This window comes from Cetorhinus maximus, chromosome 5 (assembly GCF_964194155.1).
Source record: "Cetorhinus maximus chromosome 5, sCetMax3.hap1.1, whole genome shotgun sequence".
NCBI classification, from domain to species: Eukaryota; Metazoa; Chordata; class Chondrichthyes; order Lamniformes; family Cetorhinidae; genus Cetorhinus; species Cetorhinus maximus.
Window position 1 is genome coordinate 171,053,929 of NC_135883.1, and position 16,531 is coordinate 171,070,459.

The following is a 16,531-nucleotide window of genomic DNA, read 5'->3' on the forward strand; positions in this document are numbered from 1 at the left end:
GATAAGGTGTAAAACAAGCATTTGAAATGGAGATACGTAAGATAGGATGAGGTCTCTGCAGATACAGTGTGAAAGGAATTTGCATTTTTAGATGCAAGTTGACAGGGTGTTTGATTTTCCAACGGACATTATAAGATGTTTACAACTGGCAAGACAAATAAGGCAAAGGTATTACATTTATTTTTCCACAAAGTGCTGGCCATAATGACAACGTGGAAGAGTTTTATGTTCTGGGAAAATAACTTGAAGGTAAGGATGAAACAACAGAATTTACAGATCAAAAGGGAGAAATATATTTAAACAAAGATGGAAAGCTGTATGGGTGTGGCAGTGTGAGATCTTGGGAGGTGCACTATGTGAAACAAACTTGCGGAAAAAGCCTCTAGCCATCCTGGAGAAGTCTGCTGTTCCAGTAACCAAGGTTTCGTTAAAAGCATTTGGAGTTCCATTGTCGAGTGAGAGGGAGAAAGAAGCTCTGTATTACCTCCAGCAACAGTGGGTGCTTGTGGTAATATTGCTGCATGTATTAAAGATCAAGAATATATGTGGGTTGTTGCCTGAAAGGGGTTTGTACTTGGGAGTACAGTTAAGTAGAAATCCTGTTACAACTAAATGTAACTGTGTAATTATATTCTTGTGTGTTTAAGTTTTATTATGTTTTGTTAATAAAATGTTTTAATTTAATTTTAAAAATTTCTAAAGGTGGTAGTGGACTCATTACTTCTGACTTCAGTGCACAAACCTCATAATAAATACAAAATGCAAAATTGATGTGATACTGTGGCCAAGTTTCCCTTTGGAATTTGGTCAGCCTGGCAAACACCATCCAAGATATCATAACATGATTTTTACAATGAAGTGAAGATCGTGTTTGAGCTCACCTCCTATGCTTCAACATAGATTAAACAGCACTAACATCATCGCAGGAGAGGCGAAGGGCGGAATTTTCTACGCCCACTGGTGGTGGACGTTGATAACTGACGTGCATGGAAGATATGGCGCGACCTGCTTCTGGGCGGCATGAAGGCAAGTCTACATCGTCCGCTCAGCCCATGAACGGCGGACCACATTGCCTGCCATCAGTTGGCGGGGAGCTGCTTGTAATATATTAGCATATAATTAAGAGGCCATCCTGCCGGACTCTTGGAACCCCGCCCGTTTGTCCGTCCATGTTGGTGGAAAAGCACGACACCGTGTTTCACAACAGCAGGTGGGCGACGCACACTTGGCGGCCTTCACTTTGGGAGAACTAAGGTGAGTGACCAGCAGCAGCATTTTCCACAGCTTGCCTGTTGTTTACAGGCCTCAGGGGCGCCGAGGGATGGGGGCACAAGATGCCAGGCCCCGGAGGCAACTACTGGGGGAGTTGGGGGGCGAGGGGGATGGTGTCTGGTGGCAAGTGCTGGCCAGCATCGGAGGTGACTGTTGTCAGTGGGGGAAGGGGAGGTGGAGGTCAAGTGCTGCCCTGGTGCTGCATTCTGCGCACAGGCAATCGAGGTGGGAGGCAGGGTCAGCGGGGGAACTGGCCACACATTAGGGATATCTGTATAGAGTGACCATGCAAATGAGACAGATCATGTGGCCACAGTGATATGGTTGGGTTCGGGCTCCTAGCCTAACCGCCCATGCAAGCAACGTGTAGGGACCACAATGGCCACAAGCGCTCCAAGCCTTATACCACCCAGCCCGCTCACCAGCACCTCCCCCGCCAAACTCTTAACTCAGACTTTGAGTCCATCAACACTTTATTGGACTTCAAGCAGTTGGACTGCATACGTTGTTCAGTCTCCTCGCCAATGCTGGTCATGTAGCAGTCATTGCTGGAGGCGCTCACAGCCCCTTGTAATCTCAGCAGCCCGGGTCGGACCAGTGTCCCCCATGTCACAGGTTGACAGGGGAGCCATGCAGCGCACTCATCTCTGGCCATCCGAGGGGTGGCGAGCATTCTCCGGGAAGCATTAACAGGTGGGCAGGAAAGGTACTCACACAGGGCAGGAAAGGTGCTAAGTGCAGCCATGATAACTGCGTCTCTCTCTCTCTCTCTCTTTCATGCTGCAGTACTATAACAAGACCATGGATCCTGGTGACATAGCTATACGCCTGAAGGCCTACAGAAACCGTAGAACACGGAGGAGAGAGCACTGAGGCGCCTGGCCACGAAAAGGCCGGAGCAGCAACCACAGCGAGCTGTGGCTTGTCGGTGCATAACGACACCCAGGGTCAGGTTCCGCATGCCATTCACAGAATCACACAGTGCGGCCCATCGAGTCTGCACCGACGTGTGAAAAACACCTGACCTACCTACCAAATCCCACTAACCAGCACTTGGCCCATAGCCTTCAATGTTTTGATGTGCCAAGTGCTCATCCAGGTACTTTTTAAATGATGTGAGGCAACCCGCCTCCACCACCCTCCCAAGCAGCGCATCCCAGACCGTCACCACTCTCTGGATAGAAAAGCTTTTCCTCACACCCCACCTAAATATCCTGTCCCTCACCTTGAACTTAATCCCCTCATGGCTGACCCTTCAACTAAAGGAAACAGCTGTTCCCTATCCACCCTGTCCATGCCCCTCATAATCTTGTACACCTCGATCAGGTCGCCCCTCAGTTTTCTCTGCTCCAAAGAAAACAACCCAAGTCTATCCAACCTCTCTTCATAACTTAAATGTTTCATCCCAGGCAACATCCTGGTGAATCTCTTCTGCATCCCCTCCAGTGCAATCACATCCTTCCTATAAGGTGGCAACAACAACTGCACACAGTACTCCAGCTGTGGCCTCACCAAGGTTCTATACAACTCCAACATGACCTCCCTACTTTTTCAATCTATGCATCGATTGACAACGGCAAGTGTCCCATATGACTTCTTCACCACCCCACTAACATGCCCCTCCGCCTTCAGAGATCTATGGACACGCACACTAAGGTCCCTTTGTTCCTCAGAACTTCCTAGTGTCATGCCATTAATTCAATACGTCCTTGTCAAATTACTCCTTCCAAAGTGGATCACCTCACACTTTTCAGGGTTAAATTCCATCTGCCACTTATCTGCCCATTTGACCATCCAGTCTATATCTTCATGTAGCCCAAGACACTCAACCTCACTGTTAACCACCCGGCCAATCTTTGTGTCATCCGCAAACTTACTAATCCAACCCCCCAACATAGTCATCTATGTCGTTTATATAAATGACATAATCGGGGACCCAGCACAGATTCCTGTGGTACGCCACTGGACACTGGCTTCCAGTCACTAAAGCAGCCATCTGTCATCTCCTTCTGTCTCCTACAACTAAGCCAATTTTGAATCCACCTTATCAAATTACCCTGTACCCTATGTGCATTTGCTTTCTTTATAAGTCTCCCATGTGGGACCTTGTCAAAGGCTTTGCTGAAATCCATATAAACTACATCAACTGCACTACCATCATCTACACACCTGGTCACCTCCTCAAAAAATTCAGTCAAATTTGTTAGGCATGACCTCCCTCTGACAAAGCCATGCTGACTATCCCTGATCTAACCTTGCCTCTCCAAGTGGAGATAGATTCCCTCCTTCAGAATTTTCTCTAATACTTTGCCTACCACTGACGTGAGATTCACTGGCCTGTAGTTCCCTGGCTTATCTCTACAACCCTTCTTAAATAGCGGGACCACACTAGCTGTTCTCCAGTCCTCTGGCACCATCCCGTGGCCAGAGAGGGATTAAAAATTTGGGTCGGAGCCCCTGCAATCTCCTCCCTTACCTCCTACAGCAGTCTGGGACACAAATCATCCGGACCTAGAGATTAGTCCACTTTTAAGGCTGCCAACACCTCCAGTGCCTTGTCACTCCCGATATCAATTTGCTTAAGAACCTCGCAGTCTCTCTCCCAAAGTTCAATACCTTCATCGCCATTATCTTGGGTGAAGATGGATGTGAAGTATTCATTCAACACTCTACCGAGTCCTCTAACTCCACCCGTAGATTGCCCCCTTGGTCCCTAAAGGGCCCGACTTTTTCCCTGGTTATCCTCTTTCCATTCATATACTTTTCGAATATCTTGGGATTTTCCCTACTTTTACCAGCCAGAGCTTTCTCATATATAAACACAGAAACTAGTGGCAGAAGTAGGCCATTCGGTCCTTCGATCCTGCTCCCATTCATTATGATCATGGCTGATCATCCAACTCAATAGCCTGCTCCTGCTTTCTCCCCACACCCTTTGATCCCTTTCACCCCAAGAGCTATATCTAACTCCTTCTTGAAAACATAAAAAATTTTGGTCTCAACTACTTTCTGAGGTAACAAATTCCACAGAGTCACCACTCTCTGGATGAAGAGATTTCTCCTCATCTCAGTCCTAAATGGTCTACCCCATATCCTCAGACTGTGACCCCTGGTTCTGGACTCCCCCACCATCGGGAACATCCTTCCTGCATTTACCCTGTCTAATCCTATTAGAATTCTATAGGTTTCTATGAGATCCCCCTCATTCTTCAGAACTCCAGTGAATATAATCATAATCGACTCAATCTCTCCTCATATGTCAGTCCGACCATCCCAGGAATCAGTCGGGAAAAACCTTCGCTGCACTCCCTCTGTAGCAAGTACATCCTTCCTCAGATAAGGAGACCAAAACTGCACACAATATTCCAGGTGTCATCTCACCAAGGCCCTGTACAATTGCAGCAAGGCATCCCTGTTCCTGTACTCGAATCTTTTGGCTATGAAGGCCAACAAACCATCTGCCTTCTTTACTGCCTGCTGCACCTGCATGCTTACCTTCAGCGACTCGTGTATGAGGACACCCAGGTCTCGTTGCACATTCCCTTCTCTCAATTTATATCCATTGCCTATCCATCTGCCTTCCTGTTTTTGCTACCAAAATGGATAACCTCACATTTATCCACATTCTACTGCATCTACCATACATTTGCTCACTCACTCAGCTTGTCCAAATCACACTGAAGTATCTCTGCATCCTCCTCACAGCTCACCCTTCCACCCAGCTTTGTGTCATCTGAAAATTTGGAGATATTACATTTAGCTCCCTCATCTAAATCATTAATATATATTGTGAATAGCTGGGGTCCCAGCACCGATCCCTGCAGTACCCCACTAGTCACTGCCTGCCATTTGGAAAAAGATCCGTTTATTCCTACTCTTTGTTTCCTGTCCGCCAACCAGTTTTCTGTCCATCTCAATAAACTACCCCCAATCCCATGCACTTTAAATTTATACGCCAATCTCTTATGTGGGACTTTGTCGAAAGCCTTCTGAAAGTCCAAATAAACCACATTCACTGGCTCCCCCTCATCAACTCTACGAGTTACATCCTCAAAAAATTCCAGTAGATTTATCAAGCATAATTTGCCTTTCATAAATCCATGCTGACTCTGTCCGATTCTGCCACTGTTTTCCACGTGCTCAGCTATTAAATCTTTTATAATGTACTCTAGAATTTTCCCCACTACCGACATCAGGCTGACTGGTCTATCATTCCCTGTTTTCTCTCTACCCCCCTTTTTAAATAGTGGGATTACATTAGCTACCCTCCAATCTGTAGGAACTGTTCCAGATTCTATAGAATCTCGGAAGATGACCACCAATGCATCCACTATTTCTCGGGCCACTTCCTTAAGTACTCTGGGATGTAGATTATCAGGCCCCGGGGATTTATCGGCCTTCAATCCCATCAATTTCTCCAACACCATTTCCCTACTCATACTGATTTCTGTCAGTTCCTCCCTCTCACTAAACCCTGTGTTCCCCAACATTTCTGGTATGTTATTAGTGTCCTCCTTTGTGAGGACAGAACCAAAGTATGTATTAAATGGGTCAGCCATTTCTTTGTTCCCTATTATAAATTCCCTTGTTTCTGACTGTAAAGGACCTACATTTGTCTTCACCAATCTTTTTCTCTTCACATACCTATAGAAACTTTTACAGTCAGCTTTTATGTTCCCTGCAAGCTCACTCTCGTACTCTATTTTCCCCTTCTTAAATCAATCACTTGGACCTCCTTTGCTGAATTCTAAACTGCTCCCAATCCTCAGGTCTGTTGTTTTTACTGGCCAATTTGTATGCCTCTTCGTTCCATCTAATACTATCTCTAATTTCCCTTGTAAATCATGGTTTGGCCACCTTTCCTGTTTTACTTTTGCGCCAGACAGGAATAAACAATTGTTGCAGTTCACCCGTGCGCTCTTTGAATGTTTGCCATTGCCTATCCACCGTCATCCCTTCAAGTAATGTTTCGCAATCCATCATAGCCAACTCGCGCCTCTTACCATCGTTGTTTCCTTTATTAAGGTTCAGGACCCAAGTCTCAGACCCAACTATGTCACTCTCCAACTTGATGAAGAATTTTATCATATTATGGTCGCTCATCCCCAAGGGGCCTTGCACAACTAGATTGCCAATTATTCCTTTCTCATTACACAATACCCAGTCAAGGCTGGCCTGTTCTCTCGTTGGTTCCTCAATGTATTGGTCCAGAAAACCAGCCCGTATACACTCCAGGAATTCCTCCTCTACAGTATTGTTACTAATTTGATTTGCCGAATATATATGCATATTAAAGTCACCCATAATTATAGATGAACCTTTATTGCATGCGTCTCTAATTTCCAGTTTAATGCCATTCCCAGCATCACCACTAGTTTGGGGGTCTATATACAGCCCCCACTAACGTTTTTTGCCCTTTAGTGTTTCTCAGCTCTACCCATACAGATTCGGCATTGTCGGAGCTAATATCTTTCCATACTATTGTGTTAATTTCCTCTTTAACCAGCAATGCAACTCCACCACCTTTTCCTTTTTGTCTGTCCTTCCTAAATACTGAATACCCCTGGATGTTCAGTTCCCATCCCTGGTCACCCTGCAGCCATGTCTCCGGAATCCCAACTATATCATACCTGTTTACATCTATTTGCGCGGTTAATCCATCCACTTTATTGCGAATGCTCCTCGCGTTAAGGCACAAAGCCTGAAGGCTTGTCTTTTTAACATTGCTTGTCCCGTTCCCACTATTTTTCACGGAGGCCCTGTTTGATTCTTGCCCTTGATTTCTCTGACTATCACTTTTCTTATTCCGCTTTCTGTCTTTTGCTCTTGTCTTTGATACCACTTCCTCTGACTCCTTGCATAGGTTCCCATCCCTCTGCCATTTTAATTTAAACCCTCCCAAACCACTCTAGCAAATGTTCCCCTAGGACATCAGTCCCGGTCCTGCCCAGGTGCAACCTGTCCAGTTTGTACTGGTCCCAACTCCCCCAGAACTGGTCCCAATGCCGCAGGAATCTGAAACCCTCCCCTTCACACCATCTCTTCAGCCAAGTGTTCATCCGATATATCCTGCTATTTCTACTCTGGCTGGCACATGGCACTGGTAGTAATCCTGAGATCACTACCTTTGAGGTCCTACTTTTCAACTTACTTCCTAACTCCCTATATTCTGCTTTTAGGACCTCATCCCTTTTTTTACCTATGTCATTTGTACCAATGTGTACCACGACCACTGGCTGTTCACCCTCCCCCTTCAGAATGTCCTCTAGCCGCTCTGAAACATCCTTGACCCTAGCACCAGGGAGGCAACATACCATCCTGGAATCTCCTTTGCAGCCACAGAAACACCAGTCTATCCCCCTTACAATTGAATCCCCTATAACTATTGCATTCCCACACTTTTTACTCCTCCCCTGTGCAGCAGAGCCAACCGCGGTGCAACAAATTTGTCTGTTGCTGCTTTCTCCTGAGAGGCCATTCGCCCCAACAGTATTGAAAGCGGTATATCTGTTTTGCAGGGGAATAGCCACAGGAGATTCCTGCACTGCCTGCCTAGTCCTCTTGCTTTGCCTGGTGGTCACCCATTCCCTTCCTGCCTGTGGACTCTTAGCCTGCGGTGTGACCACCTCTCTCTGTGTGCTAGCCACGATACTCTCCGCCTAGCAGATGCTCCACAGTATCCCCAGCTGCCGCTCCAGCTCTAAAGCCCAGGCTTCCAGGAGCTGCAGCTGGGGACACTTCCCGCACGCATGCTGGCCCTGGGCACTGGAAATATGCCCGACTTCCCACATAGAGCAGGAGGAGCACACCATGGCTTTGAGCTCTCCTGCCATGACTTACCATGACTTAAATTAAATTAAACCTTTTGGAAGATACTTAATATCAATTACTCTCGGGTCCTTCTTCCCTGCTCCTCGTTGTTACAGAATGTAGCCCCTACAAACGATGAACCACAAGATAAGACCTTAAAAACTATAAGCAATAAAAGTAGTAAATGCTTACCCGGCCGTACTCACAGTACTCAAAGGATCACCTCGTTCCCTCCTCACCGAACTCCCTCGGTCACCCTTGCTCTATCAGCTTCTCTTCAACTCCTGGCACCTCTCGCACTCCTTTTCAACTCCTGACTCCTCTAGGTGTTGCTAACTACCTGTCCCAGAGACCTCCTCTCACTCTCTCCTTTAGGTGCTGCTGACTGCCTGTCCCAGAGTCCTCCTCTCGCACTCTCCTCTAGGTGCTGCTGACAGCCTGTCCCAGAGTCCTCCTCTCACACTATCCTGCAGGTGCTGCTGACTGCCTGTCCAGAGTCCTCCTCTCGCACTCTGTTCTTTGATCTCCTAATTGCTTTCTTAAGCTCCACCCTGCATTTTCTGTACTCCACTCATGCCTCTGTTTATTTGCTTCCCTTGTACCTGCTAAAAGCCTCTCTTTTCCTTCTCATAGTATCCTGAATATCTCTGGTCATCCTTGGTTCTCTGGGCTTGTTACTCCTTCCTATCACCCTAGAGAGAACATGTTGAGAATGTGCCCTCTCCATTTCCTTTTTGAACGCCCGCCACTGCTCCTCTGTAGATTTCCCCACAAGTAGCAGTTCCCAGTCTACCTTGGCCAGATCCTGCCTTATTTTACTAAAATCCACTCTCCCCCAATCCAAAACATTTTTTTGCAACTTGTCAATTTCTTTGTCCCTAAAAAGCTTAAATTGTACCATGTTGTGATCGCTATCACTACAATGGTACCCCACCACCACCTCAGCCACCTGTCCAGATTCATTCCCCAGAATTAGGTCCAGCACGGCACCATCCCTTGTTGGGCCCTTTATATATTGACCTAAAAAGTTCTTCTGTACACATTTCAAGAAATCCACTCCATCCAAGCCCTTAGCACTATGTCTATCCCATTTATTGTTGGGAAAGTTGAAATCACCTAATATAATTACCCTATTGCTGTTGTTTTTACACACCTCCACAAATTGTGCACATATTTGCTCCTCAATTTGCCACTGACTATCTGGGGGTCTATAATAAACACCTAACAATGTGGCTGCCCCTTTTGTATTCCTAAGCTCTACCCACAAAGCTTCATTCAATGCCCCCTCCAATATATCATCTCTCCTTACTGCAGTAACTGACTGCTTAACAAATAATGCAATGCCTGCTCCTCTTTTACCTCCTCCCCTGTCTCACCTGAAGATTCTATATCCTGGAATGTTGAACTGCCAATCCTGCCCCTCCCTCAATCATGTCTCTGTGATGACTACTATATCACAATTCCACGTGTCAATCCTCACCCTTAACTCATCTGTTTTACCTGTAATACTCCCAACATTAAAGTAGAGGCCATCCAGCCTTGCCTTACTCCCTTGAAACTTAATGCAGCCGTACTCCCTCTGACTTGATTGTTTTACTATAATATGATGTGTCCCTATTCAGCTAACGTTCTGTGTCCCCTCCACCTTAAACTCCTCCCAACAGCACTAGCAAACCCGCTCACAAGCATGTTAGTCCCGCTCTGGTTCAGATGTAGGCTGTCCAGCTTGTACAGGTCCAACCTTCCCCAGAAACAGTCCCAGTGATCCAGGAATCTAAAACCCTCCCTCCTGCACCAACTCTTAAGCCACGTATTCATCTGCACTATTCTCCTATTTCTGAGCTCGCTAACACGTGGCACTGGGAGTAATCCAGAGATTACAACCTGAGAGGTCTTGCTTTTTAGTCTTCTGCCTAACTCCCTGAATTCTTGATGCAAGACCTCATCCCTCTTTCTACCTATGTCATTGGTACCAACATGTACCATGACCTCTGACTTATCATCCTCCCCCTTCAGGATGCCCTGCAGCCATTCAGTGACATCCTGGACCCTGGCACCAGGGAGGTAACACACCATCCTAGAGTCACGTTGACGGCCACAGTAGCGCCTATCTGTTCCCCTGACTTTCGAATCCCCTGTTACTATTGCTCTTCCTTCCCTCCTGTGCAGACAGGCTGCTTGTGGTGTCAGAAGCTTGTGGTGCCAGAAGCTTGGCTCTGTCGGCACTCCCTGGAGGAACTAGCGCCCTCATCGGCCTCCAAAATGGAATAACGATTTGCGAGCGGGACCCCTAGGGACTCCTGAACCACCTGCCTGTTTCTCTTGGACTACCTGCCTGACCCATTCCCTTCCTTCCTCAAGTCCCTTCAGCTGCGGTGTGACCACCTCTATAAACGTGCTATCCACAATGCTCTCAGACTCGCGGATGTTCCACAGTGTCCCCAGCCGCTGTGCCAGCTCTGAAACCCGAGTTTCCAAGAGCTGCAGTTAGACACACTTCCTGCACACATGCTGGTCCCGGGCACTGGAAATGTTCCAGGCTTCCCACATGGAGCACGAAGAGCACACCACGGCTTTGAGCCCTCCTGCCATGACTCATCCCTTTAAATTAAACCTTTTAAATCAATTACTCTACGGCCCTTCTTTCCTGATCCTCGTTACTGCAGAATATACAAACTATAAACCACAAAAAGACCTTAAACTCTTAAGCAATAAAAGTAGTAAATACTTAGCTGACATTACCCAATACTTACCAGTCATTCCTTTCCCTTGTAGCCTCTACTGCTGCAGCAGGGCAAGACCACTTCTGAAGATTCCTGCAGATGACTGAGAGCCAGTGTCGCCAACGATTGCACATGTCCAGGCACCTCACATCTGCCACTTACTGCAGGACTTGGCGACAAGGGAACATGGAGGGCATCCCCTGCCAGTGGCTATGAAAGTGACCGCGGTGCTCAATTTCTATGCCAGTGGCCCCTTTCCGGGCTCCACAGGTGACCTCTTTGGGATTTCACAATCCGCCATCCACAAATGCATCCATAATGTCACGGATGCCATCTTCTACATGGCACACAACTTTGTGCATTTCGCCCGGGACCGGGACAGCCAGGATGCAAGAGCCATTGGATTCGCTTTGATCTTGGGATTCCCACAGGTGTAGGGTGCGATCGACTGCACTCATGTGGTGCTCAGGTCTCCATCGCTACACTCAGTAAACTTCATCAACCGCAACTGGGCCGGTCTGGTGGAGCCCTGCGATATAGTCCACAGAGGGTGTCTTGCATCGTCGTCATCTTTGGCGCCCTTTACAACCTGGCGCTGCAACGGGGAGAGGAGCTGGCTGAGGAAGAGATGGAGGAGCTGCACATCTCCTCCAATGAGGAGGCGGCCAACATGGATGAGGGTGAGGGGTTCCTCAGTGGTGACGATGACACGGATGAGGCTCTCACACTGGCTAGACGAGGCAGGCGTGCTCGGGAGGCCTTCACAGCTGCCAGATTTGGGGAGTATGATGACGACATGCAGTGAGGTGTCCCCATAGATACTCACATCGCAGTGTGAATGTTTGTCACCAGTCTGGCATTTGGCAGCGCCAATACCTTCTGTGAGAATGCTCCTGTCATAGAGGTGCAGTTGAGGCCCTAATAGTCGCTCGATCGCAGGAAGATCATGACAACATGCAGTGAGGGCTGCATAGCCCTCATAGGTCTTCACATAGCCTCTGAGAATGTCTGACTCCTGTCTGGCCGAGGGCAGCTCCCTTGCGCTCCATGATCAGGGGCATCTCAGAGATGCAGCCATGAAACTCTAGACGCATCTGATGCTGTGTCCACCTTCAGCACCTCAGCCCTTCAGGAGCTGTTGCACAGCATCACTGGTTGGAGATGCTGGTATGGTGGAGGCCAGCCCCACTTTAAAGGTGCTGAGAGCACACAGAGAGAATGAGAACTCTGTGGCGCCTGCCCATTACATTCTGACAGCAATGACCAGCACCGTGAAGATGCAGGCATATAGTAATGTTTGCAGGGAGTGTGAGGCCAGACCATCACTGTAATCTGAAGGCTGCACAGAGCACAGGGAAGAGACCCTGGACTGAGACACCTGCCTTTTATCCTGTGCAGAAAGGTTTCACATCTGAGTGAAAAGAGCAGTGCTCATCAGAACAAGGAGCCACAGGGTGACATTCTTGGGAGTTTATTGACAATAGTAAACAGTATGTACAAGCCATCAGCACCCACGGCCAGGCTGTGCAACTACCTTTACCTAACTTTCCGAACCCTGCCACTACGTCTTGGTGCTCCCGGCCATCCACAGGAGAGGTGGAGGAAGCCTGCTGACTGTACCACCCTGTCTGTGATGACTTTGCCATGCGTCCTCTGGAGGGCCGAGATGTGAAGGGCCCCTGCTTTTGGGGTCCTGCTGTGTGGCAGTGGCACCCTCCTCGGTCTGTGAAGCTGGATCTGCGGAGGTCACAAGAAGATGGGATTCAGATGGGCCGGTGCTTCCTAGAGTCAGCTGGGCCTATGGCCCCGGACTGTGCACTTGTTGATCCTCCTCCCTCTGAGTGCCCGAGGGCCCACAGCTGACTCCATGAGCAGAAGGGGTAGCTGGAGTGAGATCAAGCCGCCCAGCACCCCACTCATGTACACACTGTTGGAGGCCAACTATGGCATCAGCAATGGAGTTAAGCCCGTGCAGCAGTACAGGAGTGACGCCCTGGACCAATGTCTCCATGGTGGCCGCCATCCTGCCAGTGTTGACCTTGGTGCATTGCAATGCCGGTGCCATCACCTCAGCCTGAAGACAGATGGACTCCTCCATCATGCTTTGCAATCTGAGGAGTGCAGCAGACATACCTTCCTGTTGTTCCCTAGCTTACCTTTGCAGCTCCAGCAACTGTAACATGACCGAGTCCAGAGGCTCAGCAACGTTCTGGCCTCCAGCAATCCTCCGAGTGCCGGGGACCTGGGAAGTTTCTGCTTCCGCCTGCTGTGGATCAGAAAGTGTGATGTGCTCACCAGATTGTGATTCCCGAGGTTACTTTAAAGCTAGGGCCCACCAAAGTGTGTGTCTCTGCGCTGGTGGAGGGTGTGGGTGAACGCTGTGACAGGACTGCAGGGAGAGTGACCTCAGATTCCTCTTCAGGGGTTTCCTCGGAGCTTGATTGGAGGCCCTAGGTCATGGATTCTGTCGGCTGTTTGGCAGATGTGCCTGCGAAAGCGAGGGGAGATAATTAATGCATGGAAGTGGCCTGTGAAAGAGGACACATAACTCACGGCATGGTTGTCTGATGACTGTAGCACTGCTGGATCCTCACTTGGTAGAGCAGAGCCGGCCTCACCATCAGCACAGGACCTGTCCCGGTCATAGCCATCCAGTTGGCTGGCACTGTTTTAGAATTCTGAGACACTTTGATCTCTGGTATCCCTCCACCTGTCTGCGGCCCTTCCTTCCTGTTGTGTGCCAGTTTGTCCTGCATGGATAGAGATGGGGGGAGTGTGCCAGGACGCCTGCCGGGCCAGATGATAAGTATGGCTGGCCTGTGTAGGTGGTGAGTGGTTCCAAGGACGGGATGAGGACAATGAAGGTGTGTGGGAAAGGATAAATGGTGATGTGCCTTGAACTGGCAATGGGCGTGGGCCCTGTGGGTGTGTGATGGGTTTGAGAGTGAGAGAGTTGGGAGTGATGAAAAGGGTGACTTACCCTGGCAGAACGGAGGAGATCATTCATCCTTTAGCAGCACTGGGTGGCTGTCCTCCTCTGCAGGGCATTTGTGCTGACCACCGCTGCCACCGCCTCCCAAGCTGAGTTGGTAACTTTGCTGCACATCCTGCAGCCAGAGCAGGAATAGAGCATATCCCAGCAGGCCTCCACAGCATCCAGCAGTCGCTCGAGGGGCCCGTCGTTGAAGCGGGGGGCTGAGTCTATTTTCCTTTGCTGGCTATATATCCCGGGCAGCAGTGGTGACCTGGTGGCGATGAGCGCTTTGCTGGCGGCTGCCTTTAAAGATGGCGGCCGGCATGATGCAACAGTGGGGTGAAGGCAGGCGGGCAAATGAGAGCCTACTTGCCATGGAAACAACGTGTTTCGTGGGAGTGAATAAATAATGAGGCGGGCTCGGGACGATACAGTGTGAAAACCTGCCATTTTCATCGGCAGGTATGACTCCATTTTACCCGTCGCTACCGCATTTAGTGTAATTCTGGGAAAATTCTGCCCGCAGTCTTTGAGAACAATGCATCTCCAATGTCTGCATCTAGATCATCTTTTATCTGTATACCCTACCCACAGGGTACCTTCGTTTTTTTACTGGCACATGCTTGTGGTCCCCTTTGTTGCATTCTGCCACTTCCCCTTCATGAAGCTGCGCCTATAGATTGGCATGAGGTTGCTATAATGCGGATCCATGTGCCTACACTCGTCCCTCATCAGGTTCTCCTCCTCGTTGTGTGACCCTACTCATAAATGAATGACATTTTCGACACTTGGGCACTGACAAGGCCACCATGCAAATGGCTGCTGCCACACGCCCCACCCCACCTTCTTCTCAGACCCCTCTTCTGTGATACCCCTACAAGAAATACAATGGCACCAAGGGGGGCTTGACCACATATCAATAGCTTCCATACTTCTTTCTACCTATGAAAGGAAAATGCCTCTCTCCACGGCTCCAGATTACAGCAATGGCAACAGCTGCCAACTGTTGCTGCCCTTTAAAAGCTGCTTAGGCTCTGAAGCTGCTTACTGTCCAATCCGGAGGGAGCAGTAAAATTCTGGTCTATTGCTTCATTAATGATCTTAAATGGCAGTCATTTGTTCATTTTAAATACACGGGCAGCATTCACATGTTGTTCCCCTCTGCCACTCATAAATGTAAACCCGGCATGATGACCTCGGAGGGTTGACCTAAAGCATCCGATGCAATCTTACACCCTGTTACCTTTGTTGTCCATTTAGGAGGCATAACATCTGGTCATAATCCTTTATTTAGAGATACACATTACAAACATGGACCTCAAAACCCAACAATGATAGTTTTAGTGGGTTCCGATATGCAGGAACACATCCTCAGTTAATGGCAACTAGCTGGCTACAAGTAAACACTCAAATTACACAGTATTTACAGATGCCACTGTACATGTCCCCTATTCTCTGTTTTCATTTTGGTGCATATTGTCACAACAGTGGATTACAGTGCTGAATTATTTAAGGTCATATTGAACTTTTTTTAAAAAGACATGCAAGCAAAGACACTGAGCAAAAGATGGCTGGGAATGTAACCACTTTCTGGAAAATTCCTACGTGGATTATATTTCACTGACTAATCCCGAGAGAACATGGAATGTCCCACCTAAAAGTGTGTCAAGGCCTACTTCAGACAGAGAAACTGGAAAGGAAGAGATGAAATGCAAAAGGCTGAACTTTGATCTCCTGTGGTTACAGAGACAATGGAGACTGATTGCCACATCTCAGCAAGCATCTAAAATCCATCTTCTGCTGATTCATATCTCAAAATGTGGTCTGAGATGAAAGTAAATGGACTATGGGCAAAATACATGTTTGTTTTTTTTCCCGTCCAAGAATATACAAGAAAATGGGTTAAAAGGCTAGCTGCAGATCTGATCTGTGTGTGCTAGTGTGCTGTGACAGCAGAAGAAGTTCAACTTGAAGGCAAAGGCTCTCTCGCTTTCTCTCTCTCGCTGTTGCTGGAGGCAAGTCAGCAAAGCCACAATCAAAAAGGAAATAGGACAGCTTCTTCACCAACTTACAGAACCTAGTATCTCCAAACCAACTTCTAAACTGCAACAGTCAGCTTTACCGGAGTCACCCAACTTAACAGCCTCAGCATTTCAGCATCTATGCCTCACAGACAAGCCCAAAGACTGATTTGTATATCCTTTTAAACTTTTATTTGGACTCAGCTTCTCATTTCTGATGTTTATATGTGTGTTGTGTTTCTATTATTTTTTCCCCTCGGGTTTTTAATAACTAATAAACTTACCCTTTCTTTGACTCAAGAAAGCCTGGTTAAATTTGCTCCTTCTAAAACATAAATACATTTGGTCTTGGAAAAGATATTCATGGGGCGAGAGGGATCCTTTTTAAATTAACCTTGCTGCGACCAACCAAGGGGAGTTGAATAAAGAAGGGTGCCAGCTCATTTCTCCTCACCCGGGAGCATAACAAAATTGGGAACGCATTTAGGAAGTTAACAAATCAGCAGGCCTCACCCAGGCACCGGTCGGAGCAATCTGGTACTCGTGGGTTTATGCTAATGAACTAACAACCGGATTGTCAAGCATTAAAATCCCATCAAGTGTAAAACTGAATTTTTTAAAATCTGAAAATTTTATTATAAATGATACAGATAACAGATTTAAGATTTAACATATTTAAGATTGTGTGCATATTAAGGAGAATACACTTCCACATTAATCATGTCTTGTCC

At 47.8% G+C, this 16,531-nt stretch overlaps 1 protein-coding gene across 1 annotated transcript in view; it reads right to left on the bottom strand.

The window, feature by feature from the left end:
- The window catches only part of LOC144681152 (dynein axonemal heavy chain 8-like), a 1,929,890-nt gene that overhangs the window by 1,900,640 nt on the left and 12,719 nt on the right, over window positions 1-16,531 (bottom strand). The window lies entirely within an intron of this gene.